Here is a 24315-nt window from a genome sequence, read left to right on the forward strand (position 1 = left end):
TGGCACATAAAGAATATCAATTTAACAAATATGCCATGTAAAGAACCTACACCTAATGAACCATGTAAGTTGCTCATAGATTAGAGAGAAACACAAGCAACCTACTATAAGAAAAACCTATACTAGTTATTACAATAAATTGAAATATGCATATACAATCCTAGACACGACAAAGGTATACATCAATTGAAAGGCGCATTTAGCACCATTACCTCTTTTACCTTTGGAGTATTTGGTATATGCTGATCATGATCTTCATCAACATGCCCAAACTTGTATCGTTAGCTTCTTTGCTTGAATATTCAATCCATTTTGTCAGCCAAGTCTCAAAATCCCTGAGTCCACTTGTGTACTTCAAGTCTTCTATGGAACCCAAACCAATTGAGACCCCTTCATATTGATGATGACTTCTTTGGGCACCCAAATAGGTTTGTTTCACATCCTGTCCTTCCTCCCAACCATATGTGCAACCACCTTGCCATTGTCCTTCTTCTTGAGTTTGTAGTAGTTGTTCTTAGTCTCGATCTTGTAGTTGGGATTGGTGTAGAAGTTGGAGGTCTTGTTGGAGAGGTTCTTTATCTTCTTCTTCTCTTTGGTCTCCTTCTTGATTTGATTGCATTAGAAAGACTTATGGTCTTCTTGATAGCACTCGAAGCATGTCACGGTGGACCCCTCCGCAAGCTCATTCATCATATTTTCACAGTTATCTTGAGGAGGTTGGACATGTTCTTTGTGCTTTAATCTTGGCAAGTTTTCCTTGAGCTTCTTCACTTTTTGCTTGAGCTCATCATTCTCTTGTGTAATGAGTTCATTAGATGGTTCTAAAAACATTCTCAATGCATATCTCATTGCAAAGGGGTGAGCTAGATAAATCATTCAAATCATCACAAGAAGTGGAAGCATCTACCTTAGGATTGAAATTTAATAGAGAGGTAGATTACTTCAAAGGGACCTTAGGTTAAGATTCAATATACTTAAGGTTTGACTTAAGCCCTTCATGCTCCTTGTTTAGCAATTTGAATTTGCTCAATAATTGTTTATAATTAGAAACAAAGGTAGCATGAATATCATTAAGGGCATTGAATTTGTTAAGTTTTTAGATTGTTTCTTTAAGACCCTTTGTTGCTCATTGATCAATTCAAAAAGTTGTTCTTGGGTGGAGAATCCTCATCGGAGTGGATGGCTTGGGTCGCTTTCCATACCTTTAGCCATAAGGTACTTGTGACATGATGGATTGCGTGATGACGACTTGTGTGATGATGATCTTAAGAAAAAGCTTCCCTTGGAGGGGTGGATGGTGAGGCTCTCATCACTTGAATCTTCATCTTTACTCACCCATCTTCCTATGCTTGAAAATTCTTTCTCTCATTCCCTTGTCTCCCTCTTCTTGATCTTGGTCTTCTTGTCCTTTTTGATATGATCAATTGTGTTGACTATGTCTTCAATGAAGATTGGGTAATCAATCTTGGCGCTAATTCTCTTCATGTTCTTTTCCACTTGTGAGATGAGCTTGATGACGTCGAGCTCCATCTTCATCACTTGAGGTAGTTTGCTCATCATCTTCATAGCTCTCTTTATCTTCATCTCCATCATCTTCATCACTTGAACTTGACTCTTGTTCTTGCCTCTCCATCTTCACTTTCATGTGTGGACATAGAGTTTGCTTGCTTATGAGAGAAAGGTTCTTGATGTTAGATGAGGAAGAAGCTTCCACCCTCATATTCATCATCATTTCATGGGCGGTGATCTTGCCGATTATTTTACTTGGAGTCATATTCATCATCATCACTTGAGCTTGTCATAGATGATGGAAACTATCAACTTTTATTTTGGAAGAAGAGCTTGAAGGATCCTTCTCACCACTTGATTGTCTCTAATTTGTGTCAAACCTAGCCCATTGATCACATTAAAAAGAATATTCAATCGTGAGTACATGTCATTAGCACTTTCATGGGCAAGTTGTTTAATATTATTGAGCTTAGAGACTAGCACATGATATTTCTCATTGTACACATCCTTTGTACCTTTATGTATTTCAATGAGACTAATCCAAATATCATGTGCATTGGTGAGACAATAAACACGATTAAATGCACCAACGCATAAAGATGATAATAGAATACTCTTCACTAATACATCACATGGTCTCTCTTTGTTTGTGAGGCGTTGTCTCATCCCTTCTTCAGTGACTCTCCAGACATCTAACCCCTTGGCTTGAAGAAAATAAGTCATTAGAATTTTTCATCAGGGGAAATTAATGCCATCAAAATGTAGAGTACTATGGGTATCCATCCTAACTCCAGATGTCACAACTCACTGGGCGGTGAAGCCTAACCGATTAAAGTGAGACTATATCTCAAATGCCACTTGTATTGGCAAAACCTTGTGAAAGGTGCAAAGCTCTAATACAAATTGTAGAGCCCATGTGAGCCCTAGCTCTGATACGAAATGTAGGGATCACTGACATCCTAAGAGTGGGTGAATTAGGACACTTAAAACTAATCGGCTTCAAAAACTTCACAACATAAATCTATACTAATTTCTATCTAAATGTGCTCTAGGTTTATCTAGTGTGTCTACTTTATTGCTCAAAAGAGATTGGAACCTATCTATGAATGTAAATTGTAAATATGTAAATGTGGAAATGAAAATACGGTAGAGAGAGCAAACTTGGCACAAGGGATTTTTATCCTATGGTATCGATGGCATAAACAACACCCCTAGTCCACATTGGAGCTCCACTGAGGATAAGTTCCCTATCACCAAGACTCTTCCGGTCACAGCTCTTGAGCCACCAAGGCACAAAGGCAAGACTCACACCAAACCTCTCTTCAGATCACTTGCCGTCGTCTTTACTTCGGAGCTTGAGCCACCAAGGCAAGGGTCTCCTCGTACCTATATGAGTTTCTTGCCGCCGTTCCACACCAAGTCGGAGGGTGAACAAGCTTGAGCCACCAATGGCCTAAGGTGTCGTCGAGTCACCAAGACTCCAAGGTGATGACGTACCACTTGGTACAATGTAGGATCACTTCTTGATCCGCTCTCTAAGTAGCAATCACCTAGCAACACTTCTCTCTTGGCCTAATAGCACTAATCACTCACTAATCTATGTGTTAATTGTCTTGGAAGATTATTTTTAGCACTTCTGTGGCTTGCATATCTTCACTATTGTATATGATCTTTCTCTGGACTCCAGCACGTTCAAATGACCAAGTAGAGGGGTATTTATAGCCTCAACCCTACGGACTACTTGTTGCCCCAATGGCCCAACTTTACTGTATATACCAGATGATCTGGTGTAAACTACACTATACTCACCAGACCATCCGCCGTGTATATCCTTCAAAAACTAGCCGTTGGATCCCCACTAAAACCTTCTATGAATATCGGATGTTCCGACGTGTTCACCAGCCCTATCGTTGGATCATTTGGTGTGTACTCTTGAGTTAGACCGAGCCACTTCTTCTCTATAAAAAATACTCTAGCATGGTGATCTTCAGGGTGTCGAACCATCCTGTGTGTTAATCTTCACTCTTCTCTGCATAGAATACTCCTGCATGTTGACGTTCAGAGTGTCGGACCATCCTGCGTGTTGATCTTCATTCTTTAACACATGCAGCCTTCTCTGCAAGAAATACTCCAGCATATTCAACTTTGTATCATTGGACCATCTGGCGTTTACAAGTTTCTTGGGACTTCTCTAATTCAACCAATATTTGTCCCAGCTTTGGTGACTTCTTTATGTGTTGCATCCATGAGACTTACTAGAGCATATACTTAATAAACATGTTAGTCCCATTGACTATGTTGGTATTAATCACCAAAATCACATACATGCCCTAAGAGGGCCATGTTCACTACGCTTGGACAAGACAATGACGTGGAAAAATGAGCAAGCACAAGAAAAACTCTATGGTAGGTAAGGGCAAGAAATCCAAAATTGATGAAGTTTTTGTATATCTTCCTTATACACGTCCTGACAAGCGCTCTGGCTCATTCTGGGCAAGAGATACAAGTCAGACACTGGTGAACACGACGACAAGCCTTGATGCGACCTCCACAAGACTGACGGCCACAACCTCCATCAATGTCGTATCTGGCAGGAGCTAGTCAAGGCCGAAATTGACAAAGACAAGGGAAAGAAGACCCAGGTCATGACCCAGAGTCGGGACTCTAGCTCTAACAGTAGTGAGACCCTGTCCAACCAGCTGGGGGAGATGACTGTTGGCCACAAGTTCGGCGGCTTTGCATCTTATGAGTCCATGCGATAGTACAAGATGGTGTCCCGAGAAGTCTTAGCCGCTATCCCTATGGGCCATTAGACAATAAAATGATCGAACAGTGATATATCCTTTTGCCAGGATGACTGCCCAAAAAACTTTGTATAGCCAGGCCGCTTCTCGATAGCTGTCAAGCCTATGATCAACAATTGCAAGGTCTCCCAAGTGTTTATCGACGGAGGAAGTTCTCTGAATATCTTTTTTGCATGTGCACTCAAAGTGATGCAGATCTTCTAATCCTTGACATAGTACCCATATCCTCGGCCATTCCCATCAGCCTGATATCGCTCCCTGTCACTTTCGGGAAGCACGATAACTTCGAGACAGAAAAAATTATGTTTCATGTGGTCAATTTTAAGATGGCATATGGCAACATCTTAGGACAACCAACCTAGCCATGTTTATGGCCGCCAATCACTACGCCTATTAGTGCATGAAGATCCTAGGGCCCAAAAGGCTCATCAGTGTCCGAGGTTGCCCCAATGCAGCTCTTCGCTATGACAACTGGTGTCTCAACAAGGCATCTCAGCACCAAACCCACAAGGAATCCAAGAGCTCAAGGATCAAGGTGACTGAGAAGCCTCCATCGTCATCACGACAATAGCACCCAAGGAGCAAACCCGACCATCTAGGGATCTAGTTTCACAACTACTTCGGAGCCAATATAACAGCACTATGCTATCCCCAAAGTAGGAGGGTCCCTACATATTGGCTTAATCTAGTCTATATCATTTAGGTTTAAGGTAATAGGTTAACAATGATTCATGGAACATCAATTGGTTTTGTAACTCCCACGTGTAAGTACTAAGGGTACCTTCATAGTAATAATGATCATATTGGCTGAAAATTTTGCTTGAGTACCCTTTTCTGCCTTATTTGTCTACTCGTGCATTCTAATGCTCATCGACAACCGGGTAAGTCGCCACCCAAGGACCTCAGCCCATGCACGCACTTGGGATTATGAAAAGCTTTTCCATGACTAAAAGGTAATATGAGTTTTCTCCACTTTATTATGTTATTATTTGTACTTTCAACCTAGGAATCCTTCCTAGGCAGACAGTCGGGACTTAATGGGTACTTAGTGCTGGAAAACCGAAAGGGATGGATCATTATGTTGCGACTTCGGGGTTGTAAAAAGGTTCCTTATCACATTCCACAAGTGTTTAGGGGCTATGATGCTTTCCACTCAAGCGAACCTAAGGCCATCCATAATAAATGCTCTGACTAACAATTGATGCGTCCTAAACTAATCAAAGGGAAAACGAGTAAGACTTTCCACGTGATGTTGTGGAATGCATCCAGTACTAGGACCCCGCATCAAGTGCAAAACATTTAATATAGAATTCTTAAATTATAATAAACTACTAAGTTTTTATTACAGGTCGCAAGAACAAAAGTCTTAAGGCGATGATGAAAATGTCATCGTGTCCACAAACTCCTTGGTCGGGCCGAGTGTCAAATATCTAACTGTAGGGTATATGCACATGAAGAGTATATCATACACAGACAGGGTATGTACAACACTTATTAGGCTTCAGATATCACGGAACCAAATCAGTAGTACTTGATACACCCAGAATCAAGGAAGTTCATGCAAGGAAGGTTTAGATTGGTTACCCAACTCGGAACGATCAGTATTCAAAGTAGATCTATCTACTTGGACGTCAAGGAAGATAACTCCCTATCAACTACGGCTGGATAGGAGTCGGTACCTCACCCCTATATAAAAGTGGGAAGGCTGGGGAGGAAGAAGAAGAGGAAGGAAAGAGGCAAGCATCAAGACCCTAGCAGAGGAGCTACTCCGCAACTTTAGCCCTAGGTTAGATTATATCTAATCTACTCATAATAATCTTAGCCAAATTGCTTCTACTCGAGATCATCAATATACAACAGCAACACCCCCACAGGATGTAGGTATTACCTCAATCGGAGGCCTGAACATGTATACATCATGTGTCTTGTATCGCGATTAATCCTTGCACTTGAAGGTACGCAATCAATTTACGGACATATTGTCGGGAACTAATCTTTGATAGTTGGCGCGCCAGGTAGGAGCCTTCTTCTATTTTGTAGGATTAATCATGGCTCGGGCTCACTTTTGCATCGGATTCTCCGACACCGACTTCTACGACAACTTCAAGTCGACGGTGAACATCTTTGAGTCCCCTTCTGTCGACTCTGAGATCATCTTCAGAACTATGGTTTTTCATTGGGACGATCAAGGTGGACTGATCCACACTGGTTCCCTCGAGTCCAGACCATTGGATCCATACCACGAGGTGGGACATCTCGAGTGGGATCCTGCAAAGCCTAATGTTCTCCACTGCATGGACACCGAGGGTGATGAGGGTGGCGACGGTGACTCCAACACTAGCCAGAGGCGACGACCTCCCACTGACTGATCCAATGGCGGTGGATCCAAACACTGTGGTCGAAAACGACGCAGAAATTCTTGAACATCTGGCGACCGACATCGCTGCCAACGGTACCGGTGCCGAGTTTCCACCCGAAACATCCACAGCTAGAGCCTTACGTGCACCTGAGACGACCCTCCACCAGTGGACCGCAAGAAGGTAGATGCCTCCTGGCTTTTCTCGAAGACTTTCGATGGGTGTGCCTCCGCCCGTGATAGCCCACGGCTCAAGGGACAAGCCCCCTCCAAACAGTCACCATGAGGCGTCATCGGCTCGACCACAACCGAGCCTTGGTAGCGACATATTCAGTACTCCGGACTCTAACGTGCAAGGAGCTCATATGATTCTCAGATCCCTTCCAGAATTGGATCTGATGAATCCACTAACTCTTATGGTCCATCAAGACAAGATCCTACTCGATGCGGCTCAAATCCATGTAGCTCGAGCAAACAATCCTCGCATCTCCTGGCCCCCCAGTCGGTATTGACCTGGCTCGAGGAACCACAGGTGGGAATGCTCTCTAGTAGAGGAATTTCAGATGGGAAGCTCAGGTGGTCGAGCCCAAACATGACACTATGGGCCAAACTGTACCTGCCCTATCTATAGGCGTAGAAATCAGGAAGACTTGAGAAACTGTATTCCTCACAACTGGCATGATCTATGTATGGCAATCGAAAATCGCCATGAGAAACGCCATGAAGACGATCGCCACTACTACGACCGCATATTTGTAGGATGAGATGGTCGACATGACTCCCCTGCTCAAAAAGACAGGCGTGATAGTCCCCCACCACCTTGTCCTGAAGAGTTCAACGGGGACTGTGAGGCTTTCGTAGGCAAACTTCGGACAATTCGGTGGCTTAAGAAATTCAAAGCAGGCCCGATCCAAAAGTACGACGGGAAGATCAATCCCATTGAGTGGTTGCAGATCTACACCACTGTCATTCGAGCAGCTGGTGGTGACAACCGAGTAATAGCCAATTACCTGTTAACCGCCCTTGATAGACCCGCAAGGTCCTGATACTTAATCTTTTCACCCAACTCGATTCGTTTATGGGCAGAACTTAAGGCTTAGTTCATAGCCAATTTTCATAGCACATTCGAGCGCCCAGGAACAGAGAACGAGCTCCACCAACTGCACCAAGGCGATGACAAATCCCTTCGAGATTTCATCCGTCGGTTCAGCGACAAGCGTAACATGATCCCAGACATCTTCGATGAGTCGATAATCATCGCCTTCAAATGAGGTATTCAGGACACGGATTTGCGTGGAAATATGGCTACTCAGAAGATCCGTATGATCAAAGAGCTTTCCGAGTTGGCCGACAAATGCGCAAAAAGAGTGGAAGCTCAGGTACGTGCTAAAAATCTTCAATTTGGAAAGGACAAACCCGAGTCCTCGAAGAGCGGAGGAAAGAAGAACAAACCCGGTGACATACACAAGGGTCCCAATATGACTATAGCTACGGTCAACAGGAGCAAATCGCGCAACACTGGGGACAAAAAAGGCCTCAGTCGAGGTGACAGAAAGTGGTGTCCCATCCATCAAAGCAACGAACACGACTTCGACGAGTGCTATGTGTTCAAAAAGAAACTTGATGAAAGGATCAAGGCAAATGTTGAGTGTGGTAATAAGCAAGTTAAGCCAAACATTGAGGGTGACGAGCCCTAGTTCCATGAGGTTGACCACAACTTGGCACACATCTTCGGAGGATCCACCACAAGAAGTCCAAAAGGCAGTATAAGGCGGTCAAACGAGAAGTCAACTTGGCCCTAACTAGGCTCACTCGGTATCTCAAGTGGTCGGAATAGCCGATTACCTTTGATCAAACCATCCAAGACGGTTAAGGTTGGGGCTAATCTTGACCCCAAATAGGAGCTCGAGCTCATTACTTTCCTCCAAGCAAACCAAGATGTGTTCGTATGGCAACCGTCTAATATGCCTGGGGTCCCTAGGGAGGTGATTTAGAATTGACTAGCTGTTAAACCCAATGCCAAACCTGTGGTGCAAAAGCAGCGAAGATTTGCGGAAGATAGGAAGTAGGCCATCCAGGAGGAGGTTGATAAGCTCCTAAATGTGGGCTTCATTCAAGAACTGCATCATCCTACATGGCTCACAAATCCTTCCTCGTCTAGAAAGCTAATGGCAGATGGAGAATGAGCGTCGACTTCACCAACCTCAATAAGGCTTGTCCCAAGGATCCTTTTCCTCTCCCGCGCATCGACCAGATCATCGACTCTACGACAGGCTACGAGTTGCTATGTTTTCTAGATGCCAATATAGGGTATCACCAAATTAGCATGGGATTAGAGGATGAGGAGAAAATGGCTTTTACTACTCCCTTCGGTGTATTTTGCTACGTAAAGATGCCTTTCGGTTTAAAAAACGCTGGTGCTATGTATTAAAGGTGTATTCAAAACTGTCTACAACCCCAAATCGGGCGCAATGTAGAAGCATATGTCGATGATGTTGTAGTCAAATCAAAAACCGAAAATGCAATTGTTGACAATCTCAAGAAAACGATCGACAAGCTTGGGAAGTATCGCATGATGTTCAACCCTGAAAAATGCACGTTTGGCGTGCCGTCCGGTAAGCTTCTCAGCTTCCTAGTGGCAAGTCGCGGCATTGAGGCCAACCCGCACAAAATTGAGGCTCTCGACCAGATGCGATCACCTCGTACAATGAAGGAGGTTCAGAAACTGAAAGGTTGCATTGCTTCCCTTAGTCAATTCATTTCCAGGATAGGCGAGTCAGGGATGCCTTTCTTCAAGCTATTGAAGAAATAAGACCGGTTCGAGTGGACAGAAGAAGCGGAGTGCACCTTCTAGGACTTAAAAAAACATACTTATAGTCTCCATTAATCCTTACACCACCTAACCAAAAATAGGAACTCTTTTTGTATATTGCAGCTACCCAACAAGTTGTAAGCACGATACTGGTGGTCAAACGAGAATGTCCCGAGAAAAAGGCCAAGGTATAGAAACCTGTTTACTACGTGAGCGATGTTCTACACGATACTAAGCTATGATACCCGTAGGTACAGCAGTTGATATGTGCAGTCTTGATGTCTTCCAAGAAATTACAGCACTACTTTCAAGTGCATAGGATCACCATCATAACAATGTACCTATTGAAGGATGTAATACGCAATCGGAAAGCTACTGGATGCATCGCGCATAGGGCGGTAGAGCAAAATGAGTTCGACGTAAGCTACGCACCACGCACAAGCATGAAATCCATAGTGTTAGCAAACTTCATCGTCGAATGGACAAGCGTTGAAGAAACAAGGCCAAAGATGGTCGAAGATCACTGGATGCTCTTCTTTAATCGATCGCTCACGCTCCAGGGCTCAGGGGCTGGCATTGTACTCAAATCTCCAACGGGTGACGAATTCATGTACATTGTTCAATTAGACTATAAAGCTTCTTATATGTTGTAGAATATGAAGGACTGGTAAATGACCTCCGCTTAGCTGCATCGCTTGGAATTAAACGACTCCTTATGAAAGGGGACTCACAGCTAGTCGTGAACCAAGTTCAAAAGGAGTACCGGTGCTTAGACGAAAACATGGCAGCTTACTTACTCGAGGTACGAAAGCTCGAGCAAAAGTTTGAAGGGCTAGAAGTAACGCACATCAGAAGGAGTGAAAACTTTGGTGCGAATGAACTTGCTAGACTCGCTTCTTCTCGAGCACCAGTACCTATAGGGGTCTTCGTTGAGAAACTCCTTATACCATCTGTCCCGATAGTTCGGCGAACGGATGCTGCCCAACCCAACCAGCATCTGACCAGGTAAGCGAGGCAGAACCCGCAGACACGGATGCTACACCACTCAAGCGCAACATGACTTGGATGACTCCATACCAATCCTATATCGAGGGTCGAGACATCCCTGATGATGATGCGTTTGCAGAGAAAATTGCTCGTAAATCCAAGCTCTACGTTTTGGTAAATGGCAAGGTCTACCGAAAGGGGATGATGAGTAATATTGGCCTGATCTTCCGATAGGTAGTGATAAGTCGGTGGGTGGAGAACTCGACGTTGATGATCCAAAGGCTTCGACCCGAACAGATCGTCTCCCTTGCAATCACTACACCACAGCTCCGATGGTTATCAACCGTGTCGCGCGGTTGACCTCGCCAAGAAGGCTCAATCCCTGCAAGCGTACCGAGAACACAAGCAAGAACGTAGAAGATGCAATCTGAAATATTGTGAATTGAATTCAAGCACTCGAAGTCGGGGTTCCACAAACACTTGCGGCGGCCTAGTCGGTCCGGAACAAGAGCGAAAATCTCACAACTGTGTGTAGATCAATATCTAAGCAAAACCCAATCCTAATTAGGGCGGTGGCTACTGTATATAAAAGATTAAGGTCGGCCAAGGACCCCTGGACGCGTCCCTAATGGACTCCAACACGATACACGGGCCAACGGCCCAAAAGATGGTGGCGCAGCACCCTGACAGATTCTGGACGTCCACTTGTTTCGACGATTCCTGTTGACTCAGAAAGAATTTGGACATGCGACTAGTTCCGTTGGAAATCTTATCTCCTTAGCTTTCCAACCATGTGTAGAACATCAAAAACGGAGTCCGTATGTGTCCTGGGCGATGATTTTAGTGCAGACTGGTCCTGGACTCCGAAACGGACTCGAACTGGATTGGACCTCCACCTTGGCTTGGGCACCCTTGCTGTTCTTCTCCCGTGTTCCTAAGTAATAATACATCACAATTATTCAGTAGCATCCCATCCTTATCAAAATATAAAGGAACACTAAGGAACGAGCTCACCTCATGATTTAGTTGACGTGCACGAGCTCGTGTCAATGGACCTATTGTTGGAGGAATACTCGGTGTGTGTGTATCCGAAAGAGTGATGTCCTCATCATCCTCCCCCTCTTGAATTGGAGTCGTCCTCGACGCAATGTCATCTTCTTCTCCCAAGTAAGGCTTTAAATCTGAAATGTTAAATGTCGGACTAACCCCTAATCCGCAGGCAACTCAAGCTTATATGCATTATCATTGATCTTTTGCACAATTTTAAAAGGACCATCAGCTCGAGGCAGCAATTTAGACTTTCTCAAATCAGGAAACCTATCTTTGCGCAAATGTAACCACACAAGATCACCAATTTCAAAAGTAATATGTTTCCGACCTTGGCTACCATAAGTTCTATACTTCTCATTCATCTTTTCAATATTTTGCTTAGTCAACTCATGCATTTTCAGAATCAAATCAGCACGTGTCTTAGCATCAAAATTCAATTTCTCGGATGTTGGTAAAGGAAGTAAATCAATAGGGGCACGGGGGTTAAAACCATACGCTACCTGAAACGGACTTACCTTGGTGGTGGAGTGAACTGATCTGTTGTAAGCGAACTCAATATGGGGTAGACACTCTTCCCACATCCTCAAATTTTTCTTCAAAACAGCCCGCAACATGGTGGATAATGTGCGGTTCACAACCTCCGTTTGTCCGTCGGTTTGAGGGTGACATGTCGTCGAAAACAGCAGCTTTGTCCCAAGTTTATTCCAAAGTAAAGTGTCCTCCAAAAGTGGCTCAAAAATTTTGCATCACGATCCGAAACAATGGTGTTAGGCACTCCATGCAAGCGAATGATTTCCCTGAAAAACAAATCAGCTATGTTTGTAGCATTATCGCTCTTGTGACAAGGTATAAAATGTGCCATTTTTGAAAAACGATCCACAACGACAAATATACTATCCCTCCTCCTCTTGGTCCTAGGCAATCCTAAAACAAAATCCATAGAAATATCCTCCCAAGGCACACTAGGAACAGGAAGAGGCATATAAAGTCCATATGGGTTCAAGCGAGACTTAGCTTTATTGCAAGTAGTGCAGCGTGCCACATAGCGCTCGACGTCGCGCCTCATCTTAGGCCAAAAGAAGTGAGTAGCCAGTACATCATCGGTCTTCTTCACTCCAAAATGTCCCATCAAACCACCTGGCGAATAGAGCTAGCTGAGATGCATAACCTGTTAGCATGGTATAGTAATCCATCATTCAGCACATATTTATTCCAAGTTCTTCCTTCTTTACAATGTTCAAAAGCATCTTTAAAGTCCAAATCAGTAGCATATAATCCTTTAATTGTTTCTAAACCAAAAATTTTATGATCGAGTTGGGACAACATGGTATAACGTCTAGATAACTCATCTGCAATGACATTGTCTTTACCTTTCTTGTGTTTAATGATATAAGGAAAAGACTCTATAAATTCAACCCATTTAGCATGATGTTTGTTCAGTTTAGCTTGGCTTCTAATATGTTTCAAAGCTTCATGATCAGAATGAATAATAAACTCCTTGGGCCAAAGATAATGTTGCCATGTTTCTAAAACTCGCACTAAAGCATACAACTCCTTATCATAAGTCGAATAATTAAGAGATGGCCCATTCAATTTCTCACTAAAATAAGCAACGGGTTTACCTCCTTGTAGTAGCACTCCTCCAATTCCAATGCCGCTAGCATCACAGTCTAACTCAAAAGTCTTACCAAAGTCCGGAAGTTGGAGTAGAGGTGCATGCGTAAGCTTATCTTTCAGCGTATTAAAAGCTTGTTCTTGTGCTGGCCCCCATTGGAACGGAACGCCCTTCTTTGTCAACTCATTGAGTGGGGCAGCAATGGTGCTGAAATCTCTCACAAAACGCCGATAGAACCCTGCAAGGTCATGAAAGCTTCTCACCTGTGTGATAGTCCCAGGGGTCGGCCAGCTCTTGATGGCTTCAATTTTAGCTTCATCCACTTCAATTCCCTGTGGAGTAACAACATAGCCAAGAAAAGCAACTCTATTCGTGTAAAAGGTGCACTTGTCAAGGTTAGCAAACAAACGTACCTCTCTCAAAGCAGTAAAAACAGCACGTAGATGATCAATGTGTTCTTCATGTGACTTGCTATAGATCAAAATATCATCAAAGTACACCACCACAAATCTTCCTATGAAAGCACGTAAAACCTCATTCATCAATCTCATGAAAGTGCTAGGTGCATTAGTTAAACCAAAAGGCATCACTAACCACTCATATAGACCGAACTTAGTTTTGAAAGCAGTTTTCCATTCATCTCCCAATTTTATTCTTATTTGGTGGTAACCACTACGCAAGTCAATCTTTGTGAAAATAATAGAACCACTCAACTCATCAAGCATGTCGTCTAGCCTAGGAATAGGGTGACGATACCTTATTGTGATATTATTATTAATGGCTCTACAATCAACACATATGCGCCATGTGCCATCTTTCTTAAGAACCAAAAGAACAGGAACAGCACAAGGACTAAGGCTCTCTCGTACGTACCCACGGTCCAAAAGGTCTTGGACTTGTCGCTGAATTTCCTTAGTCTCCTCAGGATTGGTCCTATATGCAGCGCGGTTTGGCAAAGTCGCTCCCGGGATCAAATCTATTTGGTGCTTTATCCCTCTCAATGGTGGTAGCCCCGGGGGTATCTCAGCTGGAAATACATCCTTATACTCCTGCAAAAGGTTAGTGACAGCAGCAGGCAAAGAGCTAGGTATATCATCAATTGAAAATAAAATCTCTTTGCATACGAAAGCATAGCATAAAGTATCATTATCTTGAATTTCAGCAAGATCAGATTTAGTAGCAAGCATAACACCACCCTTTAACTTAATGCCTTCGGACCTAGTTGTGTTCTTCTCTTTCTTAGGTGGAAAAATAGATTGAGCTACTTGCTGATTTTCAGATTCCAAAACACGTTCTTTCTTTTCTTTTTCAGCTAAAGCTTTATCACATTGCACAATTTCAGCAGGTGTCAAAGGAAGCAAAGAGATTTTCTTTCCCTTGTGCATGAGAGAGTATTTATTACTTCTACCATGGTGTGTAACATCGGTATCAAATTCCCAAGGATGGCCTAACAAAAGTGAACATGCTTGCATAGGCACTACATCAAAATCAGCATAATCATGGTAGGAACCAATAGAAAAATATACTCTCACAGATTGTGTTACCATAACCTTACCGCTGTTATTGAACCACTGAATGTAGTATGGATGAGGATGTGCACGTGTTGGCAAGGAAAGATTCTTCACAAGATCGGAGCTCAAGAGGTTGTTGCAACTCCCGCCATCAATTATGGTACGAACACGTGCATCTTTGACAATGAGGAATGTCTGGAATAGATTATGGCGTTGTAGCTGCTCTGCTTGCCCCATTTGAGAACTCAAAACTCGCTTCACAATGAAGGTGCGTGCTGCATAACTCTCCGTGGCAGCGGTACCACTAATCTCCTCCCCCTCACTATCCATGTCATGATCGGCTGCAAGATTAGCTTCAAATGCATATTCTTCCTCGACATCACTATGACTAACATATCCACCATCTGCTGTTGCGGAGTATGCTCGCTGGCTTGGGCAATCCTTCATGACCTGGCCAATACCTTGGCAGCGACGGCACACAATGCCCGTTGTACGACCTGTGGTAGCTGCACCTGAAGAAGAGCGTGGCATTGGATCCTGCGAAATAGTGGATTTACTCACCTCGCATGATGGTTGTGGTGCTCCTGCTGAACGCGCCCGAGTGTTGGAGGAGGGGGCAACAGATCGTGTAGATGTAGAAGGGAATGTTGTTGCTTGTCCCGGTGGTACTCGTGAAGTAGATGTACTCCCAAAATTGTTCCGCAATTTCTGCACCTGTTGTCGACCCTGCAGTTCTTTTTCTGCCAAGATAGCAAAATGGAACAACCTATTGGTAGTATTGTAATCTTTATAATCAACAAGGTCCTGAAATTCACGTCTCAACCCGGAGTAAAAACGAATCATGGTATCCTCATCATCCTCTTGTATACTACAACGAAGCATAGCAATTTGAAGCTCTTGATAGTAATCATGGACAGATTTAGAACCTTGATTTAAGCGCTGCAATTTCTTTTTTAATTCACGTGTATAATCAGGAGGAATAAATCTATTGCGCATGGCACGCTTTAGTCTAGGCCATGATTCAGGTTCTAAGCCACTAGAAACTAGACCATTCCACCAAATAATAGCATAATTCGTGAACTCACAAGTGGCTAGTCTAACTCTATGCATTTCAGGAACCATATGAGAACTATACTTTTGATCAACCGTCATTTCCCAATTCAAATAAGCATTAGCATCATACGCACCATCAAAAGGAGGCATTGAAAACTTAATCTTAGAATAAGGATCATCACGACCGTTGCGATTAACATTATTACCTCCATTACCTTGACGACATTATTGTTAGCCACGACGTAATTGTTCAGCACGAGGACGTTGCTCAGCACGCGCATCTTGCCCAACAAAAACCTCACCATCTTCTTGGTCACCATCATTAGTATCATCATCATCATCATGTGAATGGTCATCATCCTGTGGTGGGTGTAGCAACTCAAGGTCGTTGACTCGCGTGACGAGGTTAGCAATGCTTGTTCTAATGTCTGTCAAGAGCCTAGTATGATCCTGAAAGGCTTTGTTGAGTTCTTCCTTGGACACACAATCCTTAAAATCCGACGGAGAGCCATCACCTGACATGGTTAGTAGAAAACAAAGGACAACAAATATTATCCCTATCAACTACTAGGTTGTGGAAGGTGGAATCACACACACTCAAGCGTCTTACCACGCTCTTACAAATGTTCTTACCAACGCAGCAAGGAGGAACAACCGGTGACGAGTCTGGAAGCGTGGGATGATTGCAAGAGTGAACCTGTTCGGATCAAAGAAGGTGGAGCTTGGAAGGCACAATATGGTAGCAAGGATTAGCAATAATTGTAATCAGAAGAGCAAAGCTAAATAAGTGTCCAAAGTATGAATCACAGTTGCTGGTCTATCACGTGTCCCTAGTCCTAGCACAATAGCTGAAACAAAGCTAAAAAGGATGATCAGAGAAAGACACAGCAAACAGCACAATTATCTGGGTGTTCTCTATGTGCTCCTCTTTTTTGTCTTTTAGCACTAGTAGGAATCACAATTTTTTTTCTTCGTATTTTTCTGATATTTTTTTCTGAACTAGGAGCACACAAGCAACAACCACAGAAATTTTCAGCTCAAACGGATGCAAGATGTGGCCTACAGAAAATCAAGCACGTTCTCTGAAAAGCGTGCGGAAACTTCGTGGCTCGAATACTCAATCTTCCAAGCCGAATTTGGGAAAAACATTTCGGCGTAACCTAGCATCGCTGGGGAGCAACGGATGTAACTTTTTCTGTAGATGTCCGTGAAAAAAAATTTTGCCTGATTCCGAGTCCGTATGAGAAAGTTATGGCTGTTTTACTGAACCCCTGTCGAGTTAGGGGTTTTTTTCAAGCAACTCTTGCAGAAATTGACCTCTTTAAGGTATTGCAAGCAATAGGATCACGAGATGAACAAGGATGGCAGCGGTGGCAGGGCAATTGATACAAGATGGCTTGCGACCTATCTAGGGTTGGCGTGGCGGAAAGTAACACAAGACGGCTCGCGGTGGCAAATTGAGTAATGTGGTGGCTCGACTTGTTGGTGGGGATGGTGGCGATGGGATAGCGGCGTGATCAAAATAGCACGGAACGTTGACTAAAAACCAAGAACACGACTCTAAAACCAGCAACAAGACTCGACCACGAACACAAACTCAACAACGCGCAACTGAAAACAAAAATTGCAAAGGCACAAAGGGTTCTAGGGCAGCGGAAATTAACGGAATTTTTTTTGGCTTTTTCTGGACTCTAGGTAATGAAAAACAAACTAATCTAAAGGGGAAGACGAAATTAACTAACGGGCAACCTGAAAATCTGATACCAGTTGATGAGTAATGTTGGCCTGATCTTCCGATAGGTAGTGATAAGTCGGTGGGTGGAGAACTCGACGTTGATGATCCAAAGGCTTCGACCCGAACAGATTGTCTCCCTTGCAATCACAACACCACAGCTCCGATGGTTATCAACCGTGTCGCGCGGTTGACCTCGCTAAAAAGGCTCAATCCCTGCAAGCGTACCAAGAACACAAGCAAGAACGTAGAAGATGCAATCTGAAATATTGCGAATTGAATTCAAGCACTCGAAGTCGGGGTTCCACAAACACTTGCGGCGGTCTAGTCGGTCCGGAACAAGAGCGAAAATCTCACAACTGTGTGTTGATCAATATCTAAGCAAAACCCAACCCTAATTAGGGCGGTGACTACTGTATATAAAAGACTAGGGTCGGCCAAGGACCCCTGGACGCGTCCCTAATGGACTCCAACACGATACACGGGCCAACGGCCCAAAAGATGGTGGCGCAGCACCCTGACAGATTCTGGACGTCCACTTGTTTCGACGATTTCCGTTGACTCAGAAAGAATTTGGACATGTGACTAGTTCCGTTGGAAAGATTATCTCCTTAGCTTTCCAACCATGTGTAGAACGTCGAAAACGGAGTCCGTATGCGTCCTGGGCGATGATTTTAGTGCAGACTGGTCCTGGACTCCGAAACGGACTCGAACTGGATTGGACCTCCACCTTGGCTTGGGCGACCTTGCTGTTCTTCTCCCGTGTTCCTAAGTAATAATACATCACAATTATTCAGTAGCATCCCATCCTTATCAAAATATAAAGGAACACTAAGGAACGAGCTCACCTCATGATTTAGTTGACGTGCACGAGCTCGTGTCAATGGACCTATTGTTGGAGGAATACTCGGTGTGTGTGTATCCGAAAGAGTGATGTCCTCATCAGGGGAGTAACGGAATCTTGATGAAGCGCATCACTCAGGAAGAGGGTAGTAGAATATTGCTCGACATTCATGGAGGCATGTGTGGTAATCATGTGTCTTCTCGCACCTTGGTCGGATAAGTTTTCCACTAGGGATTCTATTGGCTGACTCCCCTCCAGGATGGTTTTGAGCTGGTCAAAAAGTGCGAGAGTTCGTCTTTCTTGGCCTTTCTCTGTTTGGGGCTTCGATATCCTGGGATCGTTCCCAAGGGCCTAAGGTGGTTAAAAGTTCCTATTCGTGGCTATCGACACGTTCACCAAGTGGATAGAGGACAACCATAGGAAAAATAACCGCAGAAGCGGCCAAGAAGTTCATGAGGAGCATAATTACTCGATTCAACATTCCGCATTGGATAATTACGGATAACAGTAGCCAATTCAGAAACAGGACCTTTATTGCGCTTACGAAGAATTCGGTATCAAAACTTATTTCGCCTCAGTAGCTCACCCGCAGAGTAACGGTTAAGTTTAGTGTGCTAATGGTATAGTATTACATAGCATCAAAACTCAGGTCTTCGACAGGCTAAAAGCCTACTCAAAACGCTGGGTAAAAGAACATCCTTCGGTACTATGGGTCATTTGTACTTCGACCAATAGAGCTACTAGTGGAACTCCGTTCTTCTTGGTTTATAGAGCGAAAGCGATGCACCCGATTGAGTTACAGTTCAGATCACCTCAAGTGGAAGGTTACTTCGAAGAAAGGCAAGAGCAATTACGAGTGAATGACATAAATTTACTTGAGGAGTACCGAGATCGAGTATCTATTTGAGCAGCTAAGTATCAGCAGGTGTTGCATAGATATCAAAGTGTAAGACCCTAATTTTCAGAATTTACAACTTTTTAAAATTTTCTAATATTATTGAATAGCTTCACCAGTAGAATAGGTTTAAAACCTATTTTCTTAATCAATCATTCAATATAGGTTATTATTTTTATGTGCATTAAATCCTGAGTTTTGATAGGAGCTAGGTAAATGCATTAGAGTCCATATTCTTTTTCTTTCTCTTTGGTGTTTTGAGTGAAATAGGTTTTGAAAAGGCTTTTACAAAACTCAATAGTGAATAAGTTAAGGGTCTTAATGGTTGGAATTCAAAATTCTTGGATTCATCATCTATTCAATCTTTGGTCATACCTGATCATTCTCTTTTCAATTCAAATCTTATCCAAATCCTTGTTTAAAGTCAATATATTCTTTTCCTCAAATCCTATCCAAAACTAAATTCAAATTCAAACCCTATTCAAATTTCTTTGCAAAAGTTTCTTTTTCTAAAACCCCAGATATGTCTAAATTGCCATTGGACCCAATCCTCTCCACGCCCAAGATCTTGGTTGACACAAAAGTGTTCTAGAAGCCCCAAACACAAAGGATCCATGAAATCCGCAAAGTCTCACGGAATCCTGGACAGCCTCATCTTCACTTGAAGTTTTGGAATTCAAAATGGCCTCAAATGAAAATCTTAACAATACCAAAGTTGTAGGACTCGTCAAGGGCTTCGATTTGAACCTATGGAAATCCCCTTTTGGATAATGGAGCTAGGAGTTATAGCCCCCAAAATAAGTGCTACACAAATAAGTCTGAGTTCTAACAGTTTATCTTGTGGTGCCTTTGTGAAAATTAAGATTGTGATCGCAGAAGTTCCAATGAATACTGAAGTTGTTGATGTTTTTGAGTACTACAATGTAGAGTCCAGAAACATCCAATTTGGAGTCCGGACGGTGGAGATATCATCCTCAGAATAGAGAGTGGTGAAAAGGAAAACTGTAACCAACTCGAACTCGAACCCGAGTCATGTCCGGCTTGGACTCCACCTCAACTAGCCGCCCCTTAGCCCTATTCGATGCCCACAAGCCCTAGATGTCGCTGCTGCCCTGTCCGTGCACTGCCGTTCACCGGAGCCACCGCCGCCGCCGCCATGCGTGATGCGCTACATCGTCTTCTCCGTGAATTCTCCTTCCTCGACCATTGAAGAAAGGTGAGGACCCTTTCTTCTCCTCCCTTACTACTGTTTTAGCATCATACTAGTGCACCGTTCACCATACTATTTCACCAGTGCATGACCCATGATATTCCCCATGCCCTCGCCAACCAGGTCAGCGAGTAGAGCAGCGAAATCACCAGAATCAAGGTTGACATGCCCGCAGTTCAGTTTTTTGATGCGTTCTACGCGCGCACCTGATTTGCATTCATGTTCCCAATCAATGCAAAAGCTATATGGATGCACTAATCACGTCACGGCGTGTACCATCGAGTCTTCTACGTGACATTAGGAGCCCATCCCCGTTTGTGCAGCGACACGATCGGAACATGATTGCCAACCACAGCATGTCACAACTATCACCCATCTCATCTCCGTTGATTGTTCTTCCTCTCAGGGGATGATTTGCCAAAACCTTTGTCGTAGCATTGTGTTCCCAGGAAATATGAACGTCTCTATTCAGACGGTTTCTTAAATTTCATAGCCAATCTCGGGGAACACGAGCATCTTCGTTGTTGTGTCTGTTCGCGGTCACCACCAAACCTAGCAGCTGTCATCGCTGTTTTGTCGCTACCTCAGATAACCCCATCCAAAACCAACCATATTACTGAGTTAGTCTTTCTGCGTTCTACGCCATGCTTCCCTCTTTTCGCTGAAACACCATCGAAACCCAACATCGATATTAGTGGCTACGCACCCAATCGCCATCTCTGACAAAACCCGAGCCACCACCGCTACAAAGAGTCACCGATAGTATTGTTAACCTAGACTCTGGCCATTTGATCCATCATGGGTGGTCGACATAGCATGCCAAGTTAGCACCACATCATTCTCCTTAGCCTAGTTAGTGAAGTCTGGTCTGCCATACACTTCTTGAATCTTGCGCAATGATGTTGTTAAGGCTGACGAAGCGATTGTGCAATAAAGCCTTTTTCTCATAGGAAGATAGTTTCGGTAAATCAGCATTTCCTTTTCAGTCTAATACATCTCCCGAAAGCTATTCTTTTTTCATCTTAACTCTGATTTAGGCGATTCTTGTGTCTAAATGTTTCTAAAATCATACCTATCCAACCATAGTATTTTTAACATATTTTGATGATATTTGGTATGTTGTTCTTAGTGTTTTCCTTTGTGTTGTTTGTCGGTAATTCTCGCGATTAGTCGATAATGTTCCGGAACAGTTCGTGGGACTTCAAGATCAAGATTTCGATAACACTAAGCAGCATTGGATAAAAGGCAAGTGTCCTTGATTATCTTGAACCTATGTTTTAAATGTTTTGTTTTACAAAATTGCGTATAATGTCTGTCAACTTGATTGGTAGTCACATATGTTAGGGTTTACCTAGTTCTTACTTTACATTCCTTGAAGCCTAATGTGGTAGTTGATATGAGTTTTTTGGGTAGATTTGCTTAACCATTCTTTTGGGATGTTGGGAAGTGTCGTATACAAGTTTAGTGGATATATGCAATGATGATGATGAACTTGTTAGTAACATGGAACCTTAGGACTTGGGTAACGAGTTGGTTTGATAATGGTGGTTCATGTGGTGGGCTTGTGGATACGTTCTAGGAAATTGTGTTATTTTTTGTTGGTTATTTCCCTGTTGAATAGTCTTTTCCCAAGTGTCACATATAAGGACAGTTCGAGGAGCGACAACCCAAGAAATACCGTTCAAACATGAGGCTGATATGGGTTAGGCTTAGCATATCAATTAGACACCTGGCTGGCATTCGTTAGGGTACCAGGACCTAATTGATGGACAATGCTTCGTAGTGATCTCCTGGTGGCACACCACCGGCATGTGTTAAGAGTCTAGCTAATATGGCAACATGGATATCACGACTCGTGGCTAAAAGATGGACAACCTCTGCAGAGTGTAAACCTGTTATAACGGTAGTGCCCTCGGTTATGGGAGACTTCGATCCTCACTTGATTAGATGGTTATGGTATAATACAGGGGTACTAGTTGGTTATGGTTTATAGGATGGTTAACCTTGGATGGTTTGTTATCGGGTTATTGGGGTATATTCACTTAACAACTGCTTAATGCTTTTGAATTACATTACCGTTTTTTTTACTCGCATTTATGCAAATATACCATGTGTTAACCTATTCTTATTGTAAGCCTACATATCATTATCTTTCCCACACTTACTGAACACATCATGAGCTCACATTTGCTATTTTCTCTATCTCATGCGACATGCGTGGTGCTGCTCAGTGAGTGAAGATGTTGAAGGTTATCAAGACAAGGTGAAGGCTCTGCTGGAGGTACTGACTGGTGCTAGTGATGCTGAGTGGACTTCTGCGTGACGCGAAAGCAATCTGGGGATTGTCGATAGAGAAGGCGATCGCATCTCCTTAGCCGACGATGGCTCGGAGGCTCCACCGCTGAAGACCTTGATAGTGGCTCGGGGGCTCCACCTTCTCCTTAGGCTCACCACTCGAGTCCTCGTCATCGAAGTGATGATGATGACCTTAGGAAGTGCTGTGGTGAGAGGCCTAGGGGAGAGGACTTCTGGGATTGGCTCAAGGGGCGGGGATGGAGTGGAGGCCATGGCTTCGAGCTCTACGAGTCCTAGGAGGCAATGGGCAAAGGAAACAAAGGAGATGACGGACAAACAGCTTTGAGTCCCCACTGTTTATAGTGAGGGAAACGGATCATACTATGTAAACATAGCCATCAAGATCCTAAACAATGGCGTCACCTCAGGCGCGTAGCCCGTTTGGCGGAAGTCGAGACATCATGGCTCGTCTCATCTCTGCTAAGAGGGATGGCCCACCATTATGATGCATCAAATCAATGTTGCGGTGAAAATGAGCACAAATGAGAGTAGGGTCTTTTAATGCCCACCTACCTGGCGGTTCGAGTGTACTCGATAACCACATTGTAGTTAAAACCATAACGCTTGGGCGCTTGCATTCCTGACTATTCAGTCGAGAACAAGCTTTACTCTTCGTACGACTCCATCATCGAGTACATAGTCTAGAACGAGCTTTACTCTTCGTCCGACTCCGTCATTGAATACATAATCGAGAACGAGCTTTACTTTTTGTCCGACTCCGTCATCGAGTACATAGTCAAGAGCTATAACACTACTCTCCGATCAATGGTATAGGTATGTCCTTTTCTACTCTCCGATTGAGTAATTTCTTCCTCGACCATAGAGTCGGGGGCTACATCGCAATACCATATTTCTTTTATATGCTTTTTGCAACATTTTTTTTGGCTCTGCGTCGAGCATATTGAATAAAACCAACGGAGGCATGTGTTGGGTGGATGACGGACAACTATACCTCAGGAGGCATAATAGCACAGAGATTGTCAAACATCTCATACCTAATGGCCAAAAGGGTAATGAAGTCCTAGTCTGCCTCACATGTGCTCTCTATCAAGTTCATGTTTGTATGCTGATCGAATGCGTATATTAATAAAAATTCACAGAAAATTCAATATGCTTTTTCTTTTTCTAGTTCTGTAATTAGTCTTTTCCTCATTATTATGGTCTTCTCAAGTATTCGAGGGACGCACATCTAATGGCTTATCTAGTTAATATTTCAGGTGTTGACATATGTGTAATCATATGGTCTTGAGAAGATGACAACATGTACCTATCAGTTATTGTATCTACTTATGCTAATCCTATTTCATCGACAAGGGAATAGCAGACAAAAGCATAATAGACTGGTAAAATGTAGTATTGTTCATAAAATATGTTTTATAAGTATCAGAGTAGAATGGATCATCAGTCCGAGAGACTCCCCTCACTATCATCACTAGGCAGACTAAGCCTTAACGACTCAACAAAGGCTAGAACCACCAGCTGAACGCTTTCAACAAGTTTTGCAGCCTCCTCGCTAGTACAGTTGAGCCCGATTGTCACCAATGAGGTATCGAGCGCAGGATTGTAACTCTTGAGGATACCT

Source organism: Phragmites australis, chromosome 4 (genome assembly GCF_958298935.1).
Source record: "Phragmites australis chromosome 4, lpPhrAust1.1, whole genome shotgun sequence".
NCBI lineage: Eukaryota > Viridiplantae > Streptophyta > Magnoliopsida > Poales > Poaceae > Phragmites > Phragmites australis.